This window comes from Dermacentor albipictus, chromosome 5, assembly GCF_038994185.2.
Source record: "Dermacentor albipictus isolate Rhodes 1998 colony chromosome 5, USDA_Dalb.pri_finalv2, whole genome shotgun sequence".
Classification (NCBI taxonomy): domain Eukaryota; kingdom Metazoa; phylum Arthropoda; class Arachnida; order Ixodida; family Ixodidae; genus Dermacentor; species Dermacentor albipictus.
The window spans coordinates 156828996-156854573 of NC_091825.1; the positions used below are offsets into that span (position 1 = coordinate 156828996).

Sequence of the window (25578 nt, forward strand, 5' to 3'; positions counted from 1 at the left end):
AGCTGCATTTCCTACAGAATTTTCACAGCTGGAACACTTTTTTTTGGTGAAGTATTATCGCGTGCAAGTCCGATTTGTTTCTGGGGTACTTCTTCAGCGCAACCGTGGCAGCGGCGCCGCGGGCGTGCAGGACGAAGAAAAAAAAGAACCAGAAAGCTCGCCTTCGCGCATAACGGCTGCAGCAAGCGTTTCCGGGTAAAGATTACGGTTGTCTAATTGTTGCGGTTACCGGAAAGCCGCCTAGCAACTGATTTCATTTATGTTTAGTTAGGACTCCTGAAGAACACGATGAACACGATGCTATAGAACACGATGAGCGGCAGCGGTGACAACATGGTCAATACGCACAACGGCGTCGTGCTCAGGCTAGGTAGGACGCAGCGGTTTCTGCCCAAAGCAAGCCACGCATAGTTGGGACAGCTTTAGCTCGGGCGCCCCTGTTTAAACACGCGTAAAAGGAGAATTTGTTTTTCTAGGCAACCACTGCACCAAATTTGACAAGGTTTGTTGCATTTAAAAGAAAAACTTAAAATCTAGTAACTGTTGGTTCCCAATTTTTGAGTTAGGTCGTCAATTTTATATTAAAAATTGGCAAAAATCGAAAATTTTCAGAAAACGAGATCATCAAGTTTAAAACTCTGTAACTCAGCAATGAAAAATTATAAACCCATTCTGTGTATTGCATCTAACAGTAAAGGCTAAACCCCATTGGCGCGATTTTGTGCGCGACAGCGACGAGCGACGGGTTCGCGCGACGGATCGGGCCGTCGCTTGAACAGATCGCTTGGTCTTGTCGTGCGATCGCTCGGTTTTGCAAATCTAGAATTCGTCGCTCGTCGCCCGGAAGTGCTATGAGCGACTAGCCAATAGCGCAACGCCGGAACTGGATGTACATAACTCCAGTACTTCCGATTGTCGCACGGAACGAGCAAACGATTGAATTTTTATACGTGCAAGGATAAGAACCTACTGCAAGACTTTCAGAAATATTTTATGCTGCTTTCTACAGTAAAATACATCAACTTAAGTTAATAAAGCACGCGTCACGCTAGTTTCGGCGCCTATATTGCTGCCCTCATACCGGCAACACTGGGGAGACGTCGCTCGAAGTCATCGCTCGCATGGGGTGCAACTTTAAATCTAAAGCGTACAAAATTGATATGTTACACATGAATCTAAAAACATTTAGTCATGTGGAAATATAGCTTTTGCGAAACCCTTGTATACGGCTCGTCTACACCCTGCGGAATCAGGGTGTAGACGAGCCGTATGTAAACATACTGAAAGATATCTATAGCGGCTCCACAGCCACCGTAGTCCTCCATAAAGAAAGCAACAAAATCCCAATAAAGAAAGGCGTCAGGCAGGGAGATACGATCTCTCCAATGCTATTCACAGCGTGTTTACAGGAGGTATTTAGAGACCTGGGTAGGGAAGAACTGTGGATAAGAGTTAATGGATAATACCTTAATAACTTGCGATTCGCTGATGCTATTGCCTTGCTTAATAACTCAGGGGACCAACTGCAATGCATGCTCACTGACCTGGAGAGGCAAAGCCGAAGGGTGGGTCTAAAAATTAATCTGCAGAAAACTAAAGTATTGTTTAACAGTCTCAGAAGAGAACAGCAGTTTACGATAGGCAGTGAGGCACTGGAAGTGGTAAGGGAATACATCTACTTAGGGCAGGTAGTGACCGCGGATCCAGATCATGAGAGCGAAATAATCAGAAGAATAAGAATGGGCTGGGGTGCGTTTGGCAGGCATTCTGAGATCATGAACAGCAGGTTGCCATTATCCCTCAAGAGAAAAGTTTATAATAGCTGTGTCTTACCAGTACTCACGTACGGGGCAGAAACCTGGAGGCTTACGAAAAGGGTTCTTAAATTGAGGACGACGCAACGACCTATGGAAAGGAGAATGATAGGTGTAACGTTAAGGGATAAGAAAAGAGCAGATTGGGTGAGGGAGCAAACGCGAGTTAATGATATCTTAGTTGAAATCAAGAAAAAGAAATGGGCATGGGTGGGACACGTAATGAGGAGGGAAGATAACCGATGGTCATTACGAGTTACGGAATGGATTCCAAGGGAAGGGAAGCGTAGCAGAGGGCGGCAGAAAGTTAGGTGGGCGGATGAGATTAAGAAGTTTGCAGGGACAACATGGCCACAATTAGTACATGACCGGGGTAGTTGGAGAAGTATGGGAGAGGCCTTTGTCCTGTAGTGGGCGTAACCAGGCTGATGATGATGATGATGATGATGATGATGATGATGATGATGATGATGTACACAACGTAACACATTCATGTAAGATATAAAGTGACATATCGAATTTGTCCGCTTTGAATGATCTAATAGATGCCGTTTACAGAACCTCGATATCTGTTTTTAATGCAGAGCCATTAATTTATAAAGTTCGTGCTTCTATTTTTTTCAAACTATCGAAATTTTGAAAATATTTTTAACAAAATTTAGGCCGTAAATCGACATTCTGCTTCCAACAGTCACTAGAATTTAGCTTTTTCTCTCAAATGCAACAAACTTCATTAAAATCGGTCCAAGGGTTACGCTATAGAAACGTTTTTGCGTTATACATGTATTTGAATAGGCCGCATCGGAGTTGGGCCCGAGTTAAAGCTTTCTCTAAGAGCGCGAATACCATGAACAAGTAAAGGAACAGCAGCGCCAATATGCACTACGGCTCAGGCTCGGCAGGACCCTGTTCAAGCCTACGTCACATTGGTCTATCGGATCAGGTAGGACCCCAGCTTCGCTAGCCAACCACATTCACAGCGTGGACTGGACTCTATTTTTTTATGTAAGAGCGAATATGTTATGAATTTTCTACCGCTGCTGTCACAACAGCTGATGTGCCGCGCAGTTGCATTCTTGGTACATGCTGCCACTGCCTGCACTTCAGCGCTCGCCGCTAGCATACGACAGGGTGCGGAAGGGTACCATTAATATGTGTTCAACCCCCTGATTGGTCAAGGAAGCCCGTACCTTCTAGAGTGCTGCACGGAGCTATTGAAACAGAGTACAGGACGCACTTTAACAGTAAAAAACTATGAGGGCGAATCAGAAAGTCTTTGCCCATATTATTTATTAGCCAACATAGGCTACATAAAGGTAATTACAAATGTACGTACTGTTCTACGTGCCTTACACTATCTTTCGACATAGTCTCCACACCGATTCAGACATTTGTCCCATCGCAGCACTAAAAAAACTGACAACCATTCCACTCTGTGAAGATGGAACGCCAGCAAAAGCTGACGACAGTCACAACTCTCAAACGAAAAGCAAAGTGTAGGTATCGTGGCTGCTTTGGGTACTGTACAGGGCACTATGTAATTCTTTCGCTGCTTTTACTATATCTTCGAGGTTGCTGATGATAATACCTTGCTTATCTTTCAGTGCATAGATCTCGGTTTGTCCAATGCCAAGTTTCCTTCTCACCGAATTCATGCTGTGTCCATTTTTTAGTGCTTCTTCGGGCTTTCTCACGCTATAATTTCTAATAGCCCTTGTTTTCGCTTTGTTGAACAATTTGGACAGTTCCTCGAATTCTATCGGATTTCTTGAGTTGGACACTTTCATTCTTTGTCGTTTCCTTATTAGGTCATTTGTTATTTCAGAGAGCTTACCTACTGGTTGCCTTGGTGTCTTACCTCCCACTTCAATTGCTGCTTCTGAAGCCAGCCTAGTTACATATTATCATTGCACTTTACCTATACCTAACACTTGTACATTCTGCACTATGCTGAGATAGGCAGAAAGTATAAAATCAATTTCATTTCTTGTTTCACTATTATGGCTTTTCAAGGTCCACTTTTTGTTCCAACGCTTCCTGAAGAAGGTGTTCACGAGTCGCAGCTTATTTCTTTCCGCGAATTCTACCAACATCTCTTCTTACTCGTGTGCATGGGACCTCTTTGGGTCCCACGTGTGACAAGAATCGTTCGAGGACGCGTTACAGGTTCCATAGCCCATAGGGGTATGTGCCATTGAGTTTGGACAAGGATCGGCCCATATAATGATTTTTTTCTGTTGACGGACGCCGAAAAAACTACGGAACGTTAGTCACATACAGGTTCGTTGCAATTTGAGATGCACCTGTGGTAGAATTCGCACGCGCGTGGTTTCCCCGAACGCCCATTGCCATGCAAGTCTTCACGGCCTTTTGCAAACTCGCAGCAAACACCACCACCTATCATTTCTCCAAGCGAGACGCCTTTGCTCATACGTGGGTCGCATTTCCCTGTGAATGAAGTACAACGAATTGCACTTCATTGCTCGTACGTCGTGGACGTGTGAAGCACAACCGCCATCTTCAACAACTGACAGCAGCGCCGTGCGGCGGAGCTACCAGCAGATAAGGACGGGCCGGTCCAAGAAAGGTCCACCGCTGGGATTGGATATATTGACTTCGCATTTACAGCCTTCATTTGGCTAAAAAACAATAGGGGCAAATACTTTCTGATTCGCCCTCGTGCATTCAATTGAGCGGTGGAAACTGGCTGAATGACGTGTAGGCTATGTGACCATGATGAAGCAGTGATTACCGTACCTTCTGCGGTTCAACTTCACAGGATTCAGTGTGCTTACAACATGCATGCTTTTGTTATTTTTTATTCTTTACGGCACCGATTTAAATTGGTCTTGATGCTCCGGTTTCTACATTTTCACTAAATATGTGTTCGATTGGTGGATATTTCACATTTTTAATGCAATATTTAGAATGCAGTCGGCGAATAAAAATTCACGCAAGAACTCCTCTGGGAGTTGTCTAAGTATGCGTAAGCATTGTGTCACTTGCTCATCTTCACGAAGTTCGGTGTCATTATCAATGGTATGAAACTTGATCCGACGATGATAAACATAAGCGCTGCGGCGACACGAACTGCTGCGAATGGCGGTGGAAGGTGAACTGATGATGCAAGCAAACTATTGCAGGTGGTGGCGCAGTGCAGCTGATGACGTCCTGACCATTATAAGTCGTTATCACTCTTTAGCGCCTTATCCATCCGCGTCGACCATTATCAGCCGTGATCATAACCGTACTCCGGCGGCGCCTACGTATGGCACGACCGCGCGAGTCTGTGTTCTAGCCGCTTAGTTCGCGTTGAAGCGATAGGCAGCACGAAGGTGAATTCGCTCGCTACTGTGGACCATATCTTGAAAGCGATCGTCTTCGTGACTCGTTGGGTAGGTGTAAAAATGCTTTCGCATTTAATAAAATAGATTGACTGTAGGAAGGCGTATGCGTATCAGCGGTTGGGCTCGTTCATGCGAGCCGGCCTGCACGCACTGCTTCCTTGTCGCATCGAATTTGAACAAATCAGTACTGCGAATCGCGTTAAAGTAGACAAAGGTTATAAAGCGTAGTATTTGATCGGCATAGAGGTCAGTTAATTGTCATCGGTATGTTAACATGCGACCTTGTGCGTCTTCAAAAATTTACTATTCTTTGAAAAGCACTGCGAAATTGAAAAATTTTAGGGATAATGTGACCAAGTACCTTTGTGTGCTAGCAAAATCAGATTGCTTGTGTTCTTTTGAATCGCGCTGCATTTGGAACTTCACAATTTTATAGGGTAAACAGCGAATTTCAGCTGTCATCGTCCGTTATGTAAACACAATATTAAAGTAAATGTCCACTACACCCTGCTGGCAAATTCACTGCTTATGCCTCAGTCAACGGACCCTAGGAAACGTAAGACGTTTCGATAAATTGTTTATGCCATGCTAAAATATATTACAATGTTCCGAAACGCCTACGTTACCTAAAATTTACTCAAATTCTATCGCGATAATTTGAGACATTGAAGAAAAATTTAGAGGAAATTAAGCGATTTCTTTGTCCCACTTTCGTGACGTGCTTGAAAAAACTATGGCAACACTGCACGCAATCAGCTTCTCAGGCACCTAACCGCACTTCCAATGGAAAAATTAGAGCATTCATCAACGTATGCTGTAACATTGAGCTTCTGGTCTGACTTCACGACGGTCAGCCTGCACACCCGTTACCACTTACAGATTGCCGTAGATACCAGTGACAGCGTAGGTGGCTCCACCTAGTGAAGATGAGTTCAACTATAGCGCTATTATTGGAATAACGGGCTGTGTGCTGCTTATATCTTAATAATAATTATAATAATATTAATAATCATCATCATCCTGGTTACGCCCACTGCAGGGCAAAGGCCTCTCCCATACTTCTCCAACTACCCCGGTCATGTACTAATTGTGGCCATGTTGTCCCTGCGAACTTCTTAATCTCATCCGCCCACCTAACTTTCTGCTATCCCCTGCTACGCTTCCCTTCCCTTGGAATCCAGTCCGTAACCCTTAATAACCATCGGTTATCTTCCCTCCTCATTACATGTCCTGCCCATGCTACAGTGCTCTAGAATATATATTCTAGAGCACTGTATCCATGCCCATTTCTTTTTCTTGATTTCAACTAAGATTTTATTAACTCGCGTTTGTTCCTTCACCCAATCTGCTCTTTTCTTATCCCTTAACGTTACACCCATCATTCTTTTTCCATAGCTCGTTGCGTCGTCCTCAATTTGAGCAGAACCCTTTTCGTAAGCCTCCAGGTTTCTGTCCCGTACGTGAGTACTGGTAAGACACAGCTGTTATAAACTTTTCTCTTGAGGGATAATGGCAACCTGCTGTTCATGATCTCAGAATGCCTGCCAAACGCACCCCAGCCCATTCTTATTCTTCTGATTATTTCACTCTCATGATCTGGATCTGCGGTCACTACCTACCCTAAGTAGATGTATTCCCTTACCACTTCCAGTGCCTCACTGCCTATCGTAAACTGCTGTTCTCTTCCGAGACTGCTAACCATTACTTTAGTTTTCTGCAGAAAAATTTTTAGATCCACCCTTCGGCTTTGCCTCTCCAGGTCACTGAGCATGCATTGCAATTGGTCCCCTGAGTTATTAAGCAAGGCAATATCATCAGCGAATCGCAAGTTACTAAGGTTTATATACTACTAAGGTTACTAAGGTTACTAACTACTATTAAGTTACTAAGGTTAAGGCTTATATATCAGTCGGAGTTAAATTTTCGGCAGCTATATACATACAGATGTCAACAGATTTCTCTAGAAGGCGTGAACCACGTGCTCAGGACTGCGCTGGCGATATCTGAAGACATGTGCCACAAGATCGGCTAGATGTGAACTTGCGGGACTACATTTACAGTTCCCATTGATGACCTGGTGATCGACTCAAGCTTAGGTAGCTGCTTTGGCCTTAGAGACGAATTCCACAAAAGTGTATTCAGCTCTGTACGTAATCGTTAATTTACTATCACGCTCAGTACGAGCTACGTATACAACATGCGATCGCGTGGAAAATCGCTCGTCCTGGGTGGGTAGTGGTTGGATAGGAAGGCGCCAGCCGTGTTCTCAAGAAGGGAGAAGGTTTCGCTGTGCTTGTGGCCAGCATCACCCCTCCATGCCTACTATTCGCCCTCTATTACATCTTAGTTCGCGAAATCTTGCTGTCACTGCCTCACGGAAACGATCAGGACAGACGGCGACCACCTTTTGTGCGATGCTATTCGTCAATCATTGTTCTACACACTTCAACCGGTGAAATATGGCAGATAAGAAAGAGCAAGTTCACAGCGACATTTATATTGCGAATATTGCAATTGTACGCAGAAGAGAGAAAAGGCAAATGTAGGCATTATTCTGTAATCGAGAATCACGTCTGATGACGCATCGGGGGGCGATAAAGCAAGCGTAAAATTCTGAGCTGATAACAGTTTTAGTTTCCAGAAGCATGGGCAGTACCCAGCTCGCACTAAAGATGGCCACTGGTCTGTTTGCAATATCTTCGTGAGAAAAAGACGTCATCCTCAAGCCTGGAGGGCAAAACAAAAATAAAGGGATAATCTTCTAAACAATAACAGCAGTACCTACTCCCTTTAAGTAGGAGAGAGAGAGACAACTTCATGTAGTCGCCTGCAGAACGACACCACGACTAAATGGCGCCGTGACGCGGGCCCTGACGTCTTCTCAGCGGGTGGTCTCTACTCAACTCCAGCGCGTGTTACTCCCGCGGTCGGTCACCCTGAGGGGCAACGTTCCGTCGGTTTCGCTCGGCCTTTGTCTTTCAAGAGCCGCCGAGACCTGCTGGACGGCCCAGGTTTGGCTTTCGTGGTCGTAGCATTCCGCCACAGCCGCGAGTCGCGGCGGAATCGTTGTACTTGTCGAAGCCTCATGGTGCCAATCAGATCCATTATCCAACCTACAGAAGAGCGGTTTGCCAGGCACTCGAGCGTTGTACCTCATGTTGTGTGAGCGCGGTAGCACCGAAAAAAAGAGAGTGTAAGACGTATTTCACATGAGTTTCACACAATATATACAGGGAACTGTGGCGCTAGTGTCTACGGTAGCCGCAAGCAGAGCAGTGCAGCCAGCATGAGAATGACGGGTAACTTCGTCCTTCTGACTTTAAATGCTTCGCGACTTTTCAAGCGATCGTTTTTTAAAAATGCGATGCAATATAAATAGTGAAATAGACATTAAAATTGTCTTACAGCAGGATTCAAACACTGGACCTCTAGTACAGAAACCCGATATTGAAACCGTTACGCCACGGACGCATGACAAGGTAAATATACCTGGTAGCGAAGCTTCCATAGGAGCCCATACGTTCAAAACATGGCTGTCCATCGGTGGTTCATGGGGCTTAGCGCCATCTCTATGTGGTGGGAACACTTCCGGTGGAAGAAAAAATAATGTGACGCCATGTCCGTTAAAAGCAGAAGTGAGGTCATTTTGTTTTCGATGGCGCGAAATTTGTTTTGTTGGCCTGCTTTTGGAGCTATATATTCAAATGCCCCGCCATTCGACTTGAGCGTTTCGAGCTTTCAGCGCGGAAAGCGATGCAGGAAAGCCAGCCGTACGGTTGTCGAAATCGCACCCCTGCACAGAACATACTTTCTTTGGAGGCCGACGAAAGCTTTAGGTGTAGAGTGCTGATCCTATCGTCGGACGCCAAGCTCGTCGGTCGGCGCAGTCGCACGTAAACAACTACACAATTATCTGGCGCTCGTAACTGACTGCTTTTGACTGAACAGATTAAGAAGCGATGAAGCTACCCGCGTCACCAAATTCAGACAAACTTCGACGAACAAGAAAGCACAAACTGTGAGGGGGGGGGGGGGGGGCGGCGTATTTCAACAGATTAACTTTACGAGTGCGCCTTTCTGCCCATTTCAAGACGTGCATTGCAACTCCCCCTGTAACGATGGGCGCTGAAAATAAATGCATTTATTAATAATAATAAAATTGAATAAACTTGTATTTTCTTAACTCATCACGAATATATAAAATTGACAATGAATTTTATTTTCACTGAGTGAATCTAACTGTGTCTCGCTTGAATTAAAAAACGCTTTTTTCTTTCCCAATGTTTGTTCCCTCAAAACAGTCGCGCTTCAATCGCTGCTCCCATAACCCCCCTTGCTGATGTCGGTGACAATCTGTACTGAACCGCTTTTCGCCCGAAGCTTCGCGACCTATTTGGATTGACCTTGCGCGTTGACAAGGATTCACTGCGATTAGCAGCGATTATGCGTGCTTGCAAAGTCTTATTACCTTCTGCATTAAAAAAGGATAAGTTGCTTTGTAATTTAGTCCAATATATTCACAGATAAGCGTCATAAACGAAGCCACAAGAACGCCTGAAGCCCCAAGGACGAAGATAAGACAAATCGATGTTCTACCCATCTTACCCATGGTGGCTGAACGATCGCAGCGCCAGAGTTCCCGCTGGTAAGTGTAAAAAACTGCATGGTACTTCGCACTTGCACGATTGTTTTACTGCAATTAGCATTATTCAACTACTTCAGCCATTTTCTATCTATCTATCTATCTATCTATCTATCTATCTATCTATCTATCTATCTATCTATCTATCTATCTATCTATCTATCTATCTATCTATCTATCTATCTATCTATCTATCTATCTATCTATCTATCTATCTATCTATCTATCTATCTATCTATCTATCTATCTATCTATCTATCTATCTATCTATCTATCTATCTATCTATCTATCTATCTATAGACCCGCCCACCTACCTACCTACCTATACCTACCTTCTTTACGCTGCCTCCAATTAAAGAAATCCTTTAAATTGCTTTCCGTCATCATCAATTAAGTCACCGCAAACATGGTGTTGTCATTCCATCAGGATCATGCCACCGTTACTCTGCCATCGCAGTCATTACGTCGTCGTGATGCCATCGCGCTCATTCTACCTGTGTCTTCCGACTCTCGCCATGCCGTCGTCTTCATCCCGTTGTCCCCATGCCGTCGTTATACCATCGTCATAATTTCAGAATGGTCACAGCGCTTTTGTAATTCCATTGACGTCATGCCTTCTCTGTCATGCCCTTGTCCTCTCTGCGTCGTCGCCATACAGTCGTCGCCATGTCATTCATGGTCATGGCGGACCTTGGCCAGCAAGTATAGCAAGGTGAGCCGATTCTGGATATAGTGTATGCCGCATATAGCCGAAGCAGTGGAAATCTCCGGGTGACCACTACAAATTGTAAATAAAGGTGTCTTCAGCAATACAGTATGTCGTTATATTGCTTGAACGATAATCGCATTAAGGTCGACGTTCATTGCGAAATGGGTTCAGCCGGAATTTCCTTTTTCCTTCGTTAAAGCAGTTTTACAATACAAAAACATTTCTATAACAAACTGTCCTTGACTCCAAGCGTGTGCCAGCGTGGCAAGTGAGGGCTCGCTCACGAGAGAAGTCTCCGTGATGGATGCAGTCGCTCATGAGCTCCGTCTAAATCGGGCACTGCGGACGTCAGAGACTCGCCTAGGCGCGTAAACAAGCAGCGGACGTTCCTCTACATGGCGCCGCCCATTGGCTCTGCCACGTCGCAAAGGCAGCAGCGAAAGTGGCCCAGATCGTCGTCGCTCGAGCTGTCATTTTAGCTCGGCTAGGCTAAACGTCTCCTTCCACGCCGGGAGCCTCTGGGGGAGATAATCAAGGCAACGGTGGAGGCGACGAGCGGACACTGCGGCAGAGCTGCCGGATCGCCGACGACTCCCCAGCGCTGCGCTAATCGGAGCGCGCGGTCCCTAATCAGCCGAGGGGGGCGGCTCGAACGCGTGCCAACGCGCCTGCACGACGTGTGTTTGGGCGCACGTAGTTGAGTTCGGTGCAGCGAAAGATAAGTGCCCGTGGTCGACTCGGACAAGATGCCCGCGTCACAGCCTGTGTGGCAGAGACAGCGCTGCTACAGTGCATTATGGTACTATCATTTGCGCTGCCAGCTGTGCTTAATTAAATTCTTGTTGTGGTTGCCGCCTTCAACACATCGCACGTACTCCTGAGGAGGGACTGGCCATGGTTCTTGACGGAAACATAACATTAAGTCCTTGCTCCCTGTTAATTGAGTGGTCAGTACTGCATATATTTAAACAACAATTATTATAAATTCCTCGTTCGAAAAATGAGCCCCTCCTTGCTGCACCAGATTACGGACATTTAGCGTTCCCCTGGAATTCCCGGTCGTGTCCCTCTCGACAATGCGGACAATGCAAAATTTCAATTACCTTATTACGACGTCAAATAAACCTTAGCGCGCATTGTGGGGATATAGAATAACTGGTCAATTTCCTCCTTTATTTCAGAAAGACATACTTAAAGCAGCCAAAGCCGTTATCCGGGCACTCAAACGAGAACATCCAAGCAAGTTGCGTGATCAAGACGAGATCTCCTCACCATTTTTGTAGAGGACCGCATTGCATACGCTAGTTACTCCCAAAAAAGTTACAAAAATACTGCTTCCGAGTTCTTCCTAAGCTTTGTTCACAATATCACTCAAACTGTAACTTCAGTACGCTGAAGTTTTATTTGTCATTTCCAGTAGCGACGTTCAAAAGGCAGATACAGGGCGCCATACACTTTAATTCTGGGAAATGGAATTTACTGCGGATCTACTGCGCTCGCAGAACTACTGTGTGGCGTGGCGCCGAACGCGCCTGGAAGCACTGCTTTGCTTTCATGGAGCTAAGGAAAAAGGAGAGATCACTACGTCACGCAGCCAGCCTTGACAAGCGAACGCTCCGTGAAGCCATCCCATTGCTCAGTGGCGGCCCAACACGTGACCTCTTGCGTCGAGATCACGGAGCAAGAATCGAGATTCGCTGAGACTAGCGATGCTCCCACAGGGAGCTGAGTGCCGCATAACTTTTCCGGCGCCGCTCACACCGCTATTCGCCGAGCGCTATCATGTGGCACAAAAATGACGTCAATGCTCAACTGCGCCGTTGAGAAGCCAACTTTACGAGCGTGACGTCGACTCGTTTCTGTCAGTGCCACCGAAATTGCAATTGGCGGATCGTCGAGCGTGCGTTGCACCGATCGGCTCCGGGTTGACGGTACGGTGTTCGACGATAGTAAGTTAATAACTTTGCTGAAGTGGTACGAAACACATCATGTTGAAGCTTGTATTCCAGTATGACGGGGTGTAGCGCACCAAAGAGCACAAATCACACGGAAGGTGGCAAAACTTTTACGCGGTGCCGGGCGGACGGACGAGACTGGCCAGCTCCGAAAGGGACCAGGATATGCGAAGTGCGTTCGCCTTGTTTACAGAGGTGAGTCCGGCTTGTTTACACTAAAGCAGCATTTATGTTAAGTGACACCCCTGTACACGCTGAAATGCGTACGTTTGGCATGAGAGGTTGTTCACTTGTGCAATTTTTGGAGTATATGTGCAGCGCGACACAGGCGCGGGACAAAAAATGGACTGCACGTCTGTGTCACGCTGCACATATACGCCAAGAATGCCAACTTACCAACTCGCCCAATTCGCTGTGTAGCCTGTACGATTGTTCTAACTATGCGGCTCTATAATAGTTTGTTCAAACAGAGTAAATACTAGCAGATACGATTTGCCCGCCACACCCTGTCTTTTCTCTACTGTTTCCTTCTTTTGTCGGTGTTCTGATTTTTCATGTAAGGTCAATTAATGTACTCGTATTCATTGTTTTGTAGAGTGCGAAAACATCGTGCGCTCCCGCTGATGAGACAGCTGTGATAGCTTCAGCCTTAGTCGACGTGAGGAATCTGAAATTATATTTTGTACGTTTAATAAGCGCTGTGTTATAGTAAATTAACCTAAGTATTATGAAGAGATAGAGAAAATTTGTTGTCATATTACAGACTGCAATGTGTGAATAATTGCTTTGCAAGTTTGCCATCTTATGTGATTAGTGCAATAAAAATAACCTGTTGTTACTCTTAATAACTTGTTGCTTTTCCAGTGGCTTTGAATTCTGCCCCCAAGGCTCCAAGAACCAGCACTCATCCCCTGCAGCCACCAGCCATTGCTCATCCATTCCCTTGTACGAAATAAATTTGATCTAGAAGCTCGTGCATCTTGAATCTTTTTCCACTAGCAGATTTGCTGCTACGAAGTAGCGGTTACGTTTGCGGTATGAATCATAAAAATAAGCTTTGCATAAAATGTGCGCATGTGAACATTTGAAATGAGTTCAAATCTATGTGTCTGTACCGCATATATCGAAAACGTGCAGCAGCTGTGAATGACGGTTAGTGATGAATGACAGTCACGGTTAACAGTCACTGACATAACTGCAGGTACGATAGTTCTCTTGGCCATGATCATTATTCGTCTGGTTTCGGCAGCCATAATGTGCTCACATATTTGTCCACCACACGTGTGCAAAGTTTTCTTTAACACACTTTAAAACATTTCTTGGCTTCCGGCCTCAGCGAGACGACGTCATATGCATGCTGAAAAACATTGCACCGCTTTTTGTTGCAAGGTAATGCGCGTTTGCAGGAAGAATTTTTGAGCTGTTCGAGCCACGGGCACAGTCGGGATCTTATTTCGAGGTATCGAGCGGGGCCCTACTCATAACTTTCGTGCGCTGTTTGTATATGTGCGCGTATATATGTGCATTGTTGCATCTGGAGGACAATCCCAATTGCTGTGCCCCAGATATTGGACCTTGCTTGGGTGCGGAAGTTGGATAAGGTTGAGGAGGACTTCGGGATGAAAACTGGAGGTTTATTTGCATTATTTACAGTGAGAGTACCAAGAAATAAACTGTCATAACGTCATTACGGCCCGGCAGCAGCTCGGACGCTGCGGCCCGTGGCAAGAAGCTCGAAAGAGATGAATAAAGGAATGCTCCCTTGCTGCTCCCGGTCTCTGACTTTTTAACCCCTTCGGTGCCTCGAAGTCACGTCACGTTCGGCCAATCGGCGAGCCCGCTCAGGTGGCGTCATTTTCAGCCAATGGTAGGCGCCCGTGCGAATGTAAGTCACACCCGGCGCAGAGGGTCGCTCCTTGGGCTCCAATTGTCCGAGGGATTACTTGTCTGCGGTATTGCCTTCCTCGTCTGCAACTGCCGTCACAAAGGCGGACGGGGTGGATGGCTCCCAGGGCTTCACGGTGTATTACGGCCGTCGTTGCCTCGCGGCTTGCAAGCGCCGTCACAATAGGCGGATGGGGGAACACGGGTTGTCTTCGAGTGACCTTTCAGAGCTGCAAAGCAGCTTGGCTCAGGACCTACGTTACCAGGAACCATGCCAGGCTCCCGCTACACTTTCGGGAAGAGTCAAGCAGTGAATAGCTCCACATGTGGCGCACGAGGTGGGGGACGCCAACTTGTTTGGGACGTGCCGCGCCTCGGGAACGTGGTACATGTGCTTCTACGCTCCTTAATTAGGTGTGACGCGATTCGATGTGGTCTGGTGAACTCGAAGGAGGCTCAGGAAAAGGTCCCGTATCTAACAACATACAAACTAAACACTTTGGGGGTTGGCACCCCTCCGTCTGCGCCAGTCGTTCGAGAGTAGCCTGCATTAAAAAATTGGAGGACGCTTAAGCTTCGCCTTCAAGAGTGGAACGCGACAGCGTTCCCGTCGACCCGCCAAGGTGTGTAAGACAATGGGCTACGGCGCAGCGATCACTTACGAGGCACCCCGCATCGGACGCGGTGAGCGTCGAGCAACGCAGCGTTCGGCGCGGCAACGATACGTGCGCCTGAGCAAGCGGAACGAACCTAAGAAGTTAACTCGGTGTCTCGGAGGGGGAAACGATGCACGCCAGCCAAGCATCGTGATCGGCACGGGCAGAGAGATAGCCAGATAGTGATCTAAAGAAAGGAGGACGCTTGATTCTGCAACCCGTGAGGGAGCAAGGCGAAGCGTCGTCAGGCGAGAGGGCGTCCGGGCCGCGACGCTCCTCGCACCGGTCCCTGCACAGCCCCAATGCGCGCGTGGCGAGCCATCTGTCGGGGCAGCGGTGTACATTGAGAGGAGAGGGTCTTCTGTGTTTGCCGCAAGATGGCTCTGCGTGTGCAGAAAGCGCAGATGAAATGTAGCGGAAACGCACTTCGCTACTCGTGTAACTGCGACTTCTGTAAGTTACATGTTCATAATTACCGATATACACCGCAGTATACCTTTCTACGGCTCGTTTCTAAGGCAACACCGCATTCACTAGACGCGCTTTTGTACCGCTTTCAAGCATCTAACTCGTGGCTGAGTGGTAACGTCTCCATCTCACACTTCGGAGACCCTGGTTCGATTCCCACCCAGCCCATCTTGCAAGTTGTTTTTTATTCATGAAGTGCCTGCCGGGATTTACCGCTCACGGCCAACGCCGCCGACACCAACGCCGACGACACCGGCTTTTCTGCGACACGAGCTCCTTAACGCTGTCGCGTTAAAAGTGTCATCTTGCTCACCGCTTGCGAACAATTGCCGGATGTAGCTCGCGACCAGCAGAGAAGAAAGCAAATGGAACACCACGCTGCATTTGCCTCCTGCGCGCTCGAGGAGTTGCTTCACTGCAGAGCGGGAACACAACGGCGAACCTATGCGCAACTCTGCTTCCTGCGGGAGCGGGAAACTAGCTGAGACGTTTGCTCGCGCCTCCTTGAGGCGCTTTTCTTCTAGCTGGGCAGTGCGCTCGGTCTTCCTGGCTTGTTTCTCTGCCTGTCGTGCCGCCTTCAGCCGGTTTTCTTCTTCTAGCTAGGCGGCGTCTATATGGACCAGTGCACAGTTTGGTGTGGTGCGATGTGCCTTTGCGAACATGTACTACACTCATTTTAAGATTGTGGTTAACATCATTTCCAAGCAACCTGACTTGCCGGTTACCATTTCATGATTGCATCTACTCTCGATTACGGCAGAGACAGCAATTTTTTATCTGTTGTTGCAAGTACCCTTCGTCGAGCCCGAAAGAAAGTGCGTCAAATTGTGCATGAGTTTGTCACTGCTAATGGGAGACTCTGATGTTAAACACCTTTCCTTCATTATTACCATTACATGACATTTTTTTTTCATAATCTAGCAGCTTCATCAAAAATTGGCACGATCCCTTAAAAAAACAAATAGAAAGAAAAATGTTCAGATGCAGTAGACAACCCGTGGTGTAGTTGTTAATCTTTATCTTCTTTCTTCATTCTTAAAGAGGTCACGAGACTACATTTTTGAGGTTGGATTATGCATATCAAGTTCGACCGTACGCGTTGCACGGCACGCTGGAACATTTGGAGGGCACTCAGTGCAGTAGAAAATTTGTTTTTTAAAAATATTTTTTATATGGCACCCGATTCGTTGAAGTCAGGCCACACTGATGATATCGTTACGGGCATGCTGGGAGTATAGACAGACTGTATCTACAATGTATATCTAAGCAGAGTCAATGGGGTTAAGAAGGCTGACTAGCAACAACACGCAGTAGCCAGGGTCTCGCGATCTTCTTCTTCCTCTCTCTTCTTTTATCATTCCGTAACAATATATATGACGAGCTGAAGTGCGTTCTAGATGCTCAATACAGCATGGCTGCATTTTCGCATGCGCGTCGCGGTGGTCAGCAAGTGCTCTCCTGTTTGTGATGTTTTCCTCACGTGAGAGAGAGGTATTGGTGGCTGAATGTAACGGCGACGCACGTGCTGTGCTGTTGAGTGGCAGAGCGGTCGGAGCAAGAGTTTGGCACATCGAGCACACTGTTTGCAAAATGCTTCAGAGCAAACGACACGGTGCCTTGAGCCTATTGACGACAGAAAATCCATGCCATAACGGTGGTAGTTGTCGGCAGGAGTAGCAATGCAAAATTTCCAGAAATATTCAGCGGGCAGAAAAAAAAACAGCTTTAAAGCGAAGCTATCCTTGCCTCTTCCTTCGAATTTTCCGCTGCTGCTGCTGCTGCAGCTGTCACTGTCTTGCACGCCGCGTCGAGAGGTGGTTCAGAGCACGTACATACATGGCAGGAGCTTTGAAGAGGAGAGGCGCCCCATTTGGACGTTTCCATCGCGTCACTACAATGGCCTCTTGACAGGTGTAATTATCGGTGAACCCTTCCCCCCCTCCCCAAAACAAAACATTGGAAAAACTGCGGCGCTTACCATTATACTACAACGTACAACGGTCCACAGTGGAGGTAGATAGATGGTAGAGAGGAGATAGGGAGATGAAGCTTAGAATGGGTATATCGATTAAACGAGTGAATGACAGCCTTGCCACTCTTCGCTCGCAGCTCCCACACATAGGGGGTGGGCGGGAGAGGGAAAAGGCAACGTGAGAAGGCGAGGTAACGTTACTACTAGACACGACAGCGGTTGCGGACAAACAGGATAAGTTTAAGTTCAAAGTATGGCGCGGTACAGTACGTTTTGGCTGTTTCTGAAAAATAAACACCATGCCAATTTGTCAAGCGGACAACACACGTACGGCGTGCAGACGCAAAGCCACCTTTAGGCGAGGCTACTGAACCGGTTGCACGTCAAATCAACGCTTCTGTTCCGACGGCGGTAGCTTTGCGGCTGGGACATTGCTCGAAGTCGCGGGTTCGATCCCGACAGCGGCAACCGCATTTCGACTGGGGTGAAATACAAAATTCGCAGTGTCGCCTGGAAGGCGAAGCACCGATTGCGATAGCAAATTAGTAGATAGCTGTACGAAATAAGGATAGTAGTTTTATCAGCCGTATAAGCTTGTAAGCATTCACGTACTAACTAAATTAACAATGAGAAAATGTGTAAGTGGGACTGAACGAGGACCTATAAAGAAACAGACGCACAGGGACAGTGCTGTCTTTGTGTGTCTGCTTCTTTCTACGTCCTTGTTCAGTCACGCTTACAGATTCTATCATGAATTCAAACCAACTAGCCGGCCAACGTGTTTAAACTAAATTGACAAGCACGGTGTCACGCGCGCAAAGGTAAACATGAACACATCTTGCTCGATGAGCGCGGAAACTCGCTGTTAAGCTGCTGGAATCGCGGCAGCAGCAAGCGAATTGACCTTCGTGCATTTTTCGCTTGAACGCGAACGAAACGTTGAACGCACAGTGCATACGAAGCTACGGGCCCTACGCGCACTATGCAAACAGCACAGATCGCTTCGAAGATAAGGCCCACGTGAGCGCGCACTTTGGTCACGTCGCAGATCGCTTTCAAGACCCATAAGTGCCGGCAACGCGTCCCTACGGCGTCCGCCAAAGGCGTCTACTATACGGTGACCGCCATTGAAGTGCCTAACTCCGCAGTAGACGCCGCGGATGTTACAACCATGGTCTCCACTCTGTACGGTGTGGCAGGTGATGAGGCATCGAGGCACCCTAGCAGCCGCCGGACAAGACTGAGCCGCGTTCGCCGGCTCACCCTCGCACACACAGCATAAGGCACGCGGCGGCGGTTTTATCGCCCTTGGACTTTATACAAAACCTCTCGGCGACGCCGACGGAAGAAATGCGCCTGGAGTGTCCATATAATTGCTATCGCAATAATAACGCTCGCGCACATAGAATTTAGGTACACGTTAAAGGGCCCCCGGGGTGAAAATTAATCCGGAGTCCTTCACTATATGGCGTGCCTCATAATCCGATTGTGGGTTTGACTTGTTCAGCCCCGTAATCCAATTATTGTTTAATAGTTCTGCCACGATGCAACGTGCCATGTGAGGCAATGAATATGCTCAACCCTATCAGAGGTTATGAAGTATGGAACACAATGACGCCTCAAGCCAGCACTTATCTCTTTGTGTTTTGTGTACTATATATACGCAGGCAAACAGCAGTGGAGCATGCAAGGTAAAATTTAACATCAACTCACCCCTCTCGCATTGCGCTAAACACTGAAGAAATTAAACATTAGCCGTCAACATCACCGCTAATTATCGTCAATCAAAGGAAACAGCACAGAAAGCTTCACTTACAACGATTCCCACAGTGCGTGGAATCCGCATAATTTTCAAGCGGAGCTTGTATTGCTTCGCAAGTTTCGGTGGCGATGTAGTCACGCAAAAACTCAGTTGCTCCCAGAGCAGAGCAGCTGCGGGAAAGGGCGGTTTGATGAGCTGACATTTGCGCCGGTGCCGGAGCGTGAGTCATTAGCAAGGATTCCAGCTGCATAGGAGTGCACGTCACGCGCGCAATCAATCAGAGCCGTTTCGCTTCCGCCGGGGAGGGAAACGGCAGGAAAAGGCATCGCGCGCTGCGCCGTCCTCGTTTCCGTTCAGTTCATTCTCGAAATATGGATGGGATGGCCACGCGTTGTGCGTTCCCCCAAAGAACTGACAGCCTTCGACGAGGGGTGGCGAGAACTCGCTTGTGAAAGGGCTCGCCGTCGGCGTGCCTATTCAGCCGTTAAGGCCTAAATATAGTCCGATGTAGCGTGAGCGCGCGCACACGTTACGTCACGTTGGCGAGAACAGCAGCACCTATAGCTCGACCAGCGCCTAGGCGATGGTTCAACCGATGGTTCGACCCATTGGAGCGGGATGCGGCCAACGCTCTCTTACGCGCCCGGCGTCTAACGACACTCGCCCGCACGCCGATAACGTCTGACGTGTCTTCAGAGCTGCCCGAGCCCAGGCAATTTGAAGCAACGAGAAGAAGATCCCGAGCTGAGGGAGCGGGATGCCGAAGCAATGCGGCATGGTTACTTGCGGGTTACTTAACCGTGACGAAGGTCAGATGCACGGAAGAGAAGCGTCGCTTATCCCCATTTTCCGGTAAGGGGAGGGCTGATGATTTTTAGTCCCTTTTCCCTAGGATATTGAAAATTGAAACTCCATCAAGAATAATTTATGTTTATTATTCCAGCAATAAATATAATTATCCTGAAATACAAGGGATAATTACGCAGTGAACGCGAAGACAGCGGAATCAACACCCTTTTCTCTTCTAGGAAATATTGCTAGACCTGCATGATAACTGACGTTTTGTGCCACAAAGCAAACTTTCTAAAAAGAAAAACAGAGCTGTGAAAAAGACCACTCAGAGTCCGAGTAATTCTCCCTGGACACACTGACATTAGAATCGGTCGCGCCTGCTTCCACAATCAAGTTTGATTGGGCGTAGACGAGTTTTCAAACGCGTTTACTTGTAAGCCGGTTGCGAAGCTTGTTACGAAATATTTTCAAACAAATGCCTGTTTTATTCGCAACTGGCAGATGGCGAAGGTAGCGAAGCTTAGATGGTGAAGCCTAGAAGCTATTGGTGTCAGCGGCTGATTAGTGCGAAGGCCTCGCCACCAGGTTATACGGTTCCACGTGCTTCGCGGAGCACCGACGCCAGCCCTGGACCTAAACCCACAGGACGTCCTGTATTGCGCTACTTTTTCAATGCGAAAGTGAAAGCATATGATGAAGGCACTTGAAAACTGTACTGCCGTTCTCTTTCCATCGTCGTCATAGATTCTAGAATTGTATGCTGCACAGCAGAGAATGGTAGTTATGACTGTATGTGGAAAAGTGTTTTTTTTGGCGATTTCTCCATGCTGAAAAGAAGCGCCCATGCATGTACAAAACTTACCCATCGAAAATTTAGTGCATAAACAAAGATGTGGGAAAGAGGACACCACGTAAGCTTTGATGGGTGGTTTATTTGGGAAACGTCGCGAGATAAAATTTAAAAATCCCTACCCTCACCCCCTCCTCTTTGGACTAACCTAACATTTTCCCAATCCGAAGAGAAACAAAAAGTGACTGTAATCTGTATTCTAAGAAATGACAGCATTTTCTGTATCAACTATTTTCATGATGCATTTTTTGAGCAGGAAGCAATGTCTTCAATCACTCTAATATGTTAGAATAGTGAAATCAAGAGTTAGGCGAAAGCTCGTCTGGTCGGGATTGCTCACATTCAAAGGGGAAAACGGACGCCGACCAAAAACATTAAAAGAAAAGAACCCTTGACTATGTTAGCGTATTGTAGAACACTGAGCATCCATTACTCTTGTTCGGCGTAATCCTTCCTTGGAACATGAAGAATCGGTATAATAAATAAACAAGTAATACTAAAAATTATAATACATTAAAGAATTCTTTTTGGCTTCATGGACCTCAAAAATTAAAAAGAAAGATCAGAATTTGCGTAAGGGGCCAACTTATATAACTTAGAAATGCGCTTTTCCTATAGAGTAAGAATGTATGCAGAATTTGATAAGATGCACGTATAGATTTTACACGTACACTACAAAAACGTGTTAGTGTTATACGACCACCCGAAACCTAACAATCGGTGCGCCAGCGGTTAAAAAAGAAAAGGAGAGCCTATGAGAGTATTCCCGCCACGCTCTCCTAAACTGTCTCATAAATTCATCCCTACAACGCCCACCGGTCGAATGCGCTCCTCGCAGACGGCGATTCCCCAGATCGATAAACTTAATCAATAGTTGCTGTTTGTTTCAGTACAATAACATTGACGTCGCTCGCATCCTACCCGCGACGCGAATGTTCTATCGTGGAACAGCGGAACATCTATAACGAGTGAAGAAGGATCTGCGACTTGCACCTGCCACATTGAATGATGACAAAACAGGCATATAATGTTGTAACATATGTCGTCGTCCTTCTGCTGCATTTCACTTATACCTAGAAGGCAGCGAACACTCTCTGTGTTCGAGAAACGACAAATCAACCAACGCAGCAGGCCACACTTTGTAAGCGGATTGGAACCGGCGTCTCGTCAACGTATTTTAACGCGGCTTTTTATCACGCGCGCCTCGTAGTCATTCTGTACGGAAGACGACAAAATATCGCTGCGCGCATAGGAGGCCCTGCGACGATATTTTTTCATTGAATAAAGAGTTCGCTATGTATAGCTTCGGCCAGACGGTGTCAAAATTTGTGATGGCAAGGAGAGCTAGTTACTGAATTTCAAGTCGGTGTCGGCTCCTGGGGAGGGTATTCTGTAAGAGTCCATCTAGCCATTTCGGCCGCTACTTATTGGCTAGGGCCGCTCGTCTCCTCCTCGTTCGTACAGCTGCATCCAATCAGCAGCGCGCGAAATGGACAGTCCACTAGGTGCACTCTTACAGAATACCCCCCCCCCCCCCCCCCCACCTGTTTCTCGTCACTAGTAGTGCAGCAATTAAGGCTCCATCTACGGTAAAACGTAGCTATTCGCAATTCCATGCGTGTAATCTGCAACTTTGGCTCATCTAAGTAATTACTGCTTCCAAACGTTTCATGGAGGCTACTCCATGTCACGTGCATTTAAGGGAGGCATTATACTTGATATATCTGCAGGTATAATTAAACATTACTCGCTACGTAGACAGTCCAGCACGAGTATAATAGAAACTTATGGTTGATAACTCCACAATTTCTTCTTGTTGCAGTGTTGTGGCAAACGATATCGCTAATTTAGGTAATGCGCAAAAATAACACGCAGATTCATGAAGCATTCTGATTATTTTCCCAGACTCAACTGTAACTCTGTCATGACGGCGACTATCGAAACTGCGACAACACAATTCTGGTCAAAGCTCTACACTTTCCTTATACGCCTTCACAGGCTTGACCACACTACGTCTTTGCCAATGCCGTGCGACCTCCAGCAAAGTCATGAGTGCATTTTTAACATATACTACGATCATGCGTGGCATTTACTAAATGATATGTGTATTTACTTCATACTCCAGACCATATCAAGCGGGACTGTTATGACATATCAAGGGGGGGGGGGGGGACCGTGCATCGCGTACTTTGTGTGTGCCCTCAGTGTACGCGCGAACGGCAGAATCTGACTGACTCTAGGCCGAAAATCGGCAATCGACTGCTAATGCTGAGACGTATCCTAAACTGAGAGCTTGACTGTACTGTAAGCCAAGTTGCAGAGTAGTTCGTGGTGCATTACTCGCATTCCTGAAGAGCACGAGGCTTGACTCGCGGCTGTGAAAATTCCACATGATATTAAGCGTATAATCGAAATTTACTATGTAGCCCAATCAGGGGCCCTTTAAAGAGAACACATGAGAGAACAACACGTGTGAATTTTACCGTTTTAATGACACGCGTACGATTGCCCGGCTTTGCAGCAGATGTCTTGTGGTTGGTGACACTGATATCGTCGTACCACACTTGTGTACTGCACTGACATAACTTAAATTATGAGGTTTTACGTGCCAAAACCACTTTCTCATTAAGAGGCACGCCGTAGTGGAGGACTCCGGAAATTTCGACCACCTGAGGTTCTTTAACGTGCACCTAAATCTGAGTACACGGGTGTTTTCGCATTTCGCCCCCATCGAAATGCGGCCGCCGTGGCAGGGATTCGATCCCGCGACACTGACATAACTTCTGCCAGTACTTGCAGCGGAAGTGCCAGCAAAGAGGTCGCCGCACCATATTGAGTGTTCCCTTCAGCAGTCAATCGCTTTGTGTATGTAAGCTTTATTATGTGATCCGCCCTGAAATCTGTAGAAGCCGCATCCGCAGAGAGTCCTTGAAAACAGCAAAGCAACTTACATTGCTGTTTCTGAAGCGGCGCTAAATATCATGACTGGACGACAATTAAACTCTTCGTACGTACTACTCAAAATTGAATCTCCCCACCTCCCCTTTTTTTGTTGCTCTTGTTGGAAACGATTTTATCAGAGCCTTTTGTGGCTGACCGATAAAGTGGTCCATATAGCTATACGTGACGAACCTCAACCGTATGGTTTATTGTGCAAGCGTCACGGAGTCGGTTAGTGTCTAATAGATGGTTTGTACGGCTGGTAATCTAACTACATGCATTGTATAAAGCCGTGCCTCACATCGGGAGACGATGCATAATTGGTGCCTCTCTGCCCGCACGCAGAGAGGCACCACATATTGAAATTGTGCATTAAGTTATGACATCCTGTAAAACCTATATCCCCCACCCCGCACACCGATATAGGACAGTATTTTCCTGCAAAGCACATTAGCGCAGGAAGTTTGTCGGAGCCAGTAGAAGCACCTGGCTGTGAATCTGTCAATCCGCGATATTGCACCCAATTACCGCAGGACAGCTTTTGCAGCCAGAACTACTTCGCCCAGAGAGTCACTCACGTGGCAATTATCTGGCTACATTGCCTTCCACTCAACGTGTGCATATAAACGTGGCTCGCGTGTGGCAACGCTGCTCGCAACTAAACAGCGGCGAAACCGCAGCTGTCCGAAGACTGCACGGTCTGTTCGGTCGTGCGCTATAGCTTGCGTTGACCGGTGACACAGATATAGGGCAGGTATTGCCGCAATTCCACGGGGGCGATGATTGGAAGCGGCTTGGGTAACGAGTGCCGCGCACACTTATCTGCAGTTCGCGTGCCTAACTTGGTACGCTATTCGCGCGCTCGAGTCGATGATGTCGAGGAAAAGGCTCGCCGTTCGCTCGTTCCCTCCGGCTTGCCGTGCTTGCATGCCGACGTTTGCGGAAAAGAACAGCGGCAAAGTGCGAACATGTGAACCTCTTGACCACCCCGATTCACGTCTGAGAGGTCAGGTCTCGTTATTCTCGTCTCTGCAATGTACAACAGATGAAGCGTAAACATTCGTTTAAAAGAAGGGCTGTTGCTAACTGTGGGTGTCTAACGTCACGCAATGAGTCAAAAGCGTTTGTTGAGTCCTCGAAGTGATTACCTGTACGATTTGTCTTATGTTCAATAGTCTAACTGTGGTCTATGAAGTATGCCACGGAGGAGGGTATGGTGGCGCAGAGCTTGGAAATAATTGTTACTGCTAGGTGTTTACAGTTACATATTAGTGATGTTAGATTAGATTAGATTTGTCTAGTTGATCAAGTGAAGAGGTTGGAAGCATTTGCTTCCCGCTAGTACATTTTATTTGTGAGTGGCCTAAGGCGCGTTCAGTGATAAAAATTAGTTGAAAAATCAATGGGGACGGATGTGTAAAAAATAAAGAAGAAGCAAATTGAGGAAAACGTAATATAACAACTAAGTGCTAGCTTAAAAGGAAGAGGAAATATTGGGTGGCCGAATAATACAAAATAATAATCGTATGGACCAAGTTGAGTCTCTTATAGAGACAGAGAAAAGCCTTGCGTACGCTTAGAAAAAGAAAGGTCAAAGATAAGTAAGTTATGTGATGTGACATGACGTAATGAAATAATATGATGGCAAAATGAAATGATAAATTTATTTGTTACATTTACAATGTTAAGCAGAGTTACAATAGGTTAGATGTTACAATGTTAAGCTTTTGTTCTTTTTTTCTGCATTACGCAGAAAAAAAGAACAAAAGCTTTCCTACAAGCAATG

General features: G+C 46.7%; 1 protein-coding gene and 1 long non-coding RNA gene across 2 annotated transcripts in view; one reads left to right on the forward strand and one right to left on the reverse strand.

The window, feature by feature from the left end:
- LOC135902374 (uncharacterized) overlaps window positions 1-25578 on the reverse strand; it is a 159202-nt gene that overhangs the window by 11940 nt on the left and 121684 nt on the right. The gene's annotated exons all lie outside the window — the stretch shown is intronic.
- LOC135902375 (uncharacterized) lies at window positions 12351-13438 on the forward strand. Its single transcript, XR_010564495.1, has 3 exons — window positions 12351-12462; window positions 12511-12663; window positions 13333-13438. It is a non-coding gene; the product is annotated as an uncharacterized lncRNA (long non-coding RNA).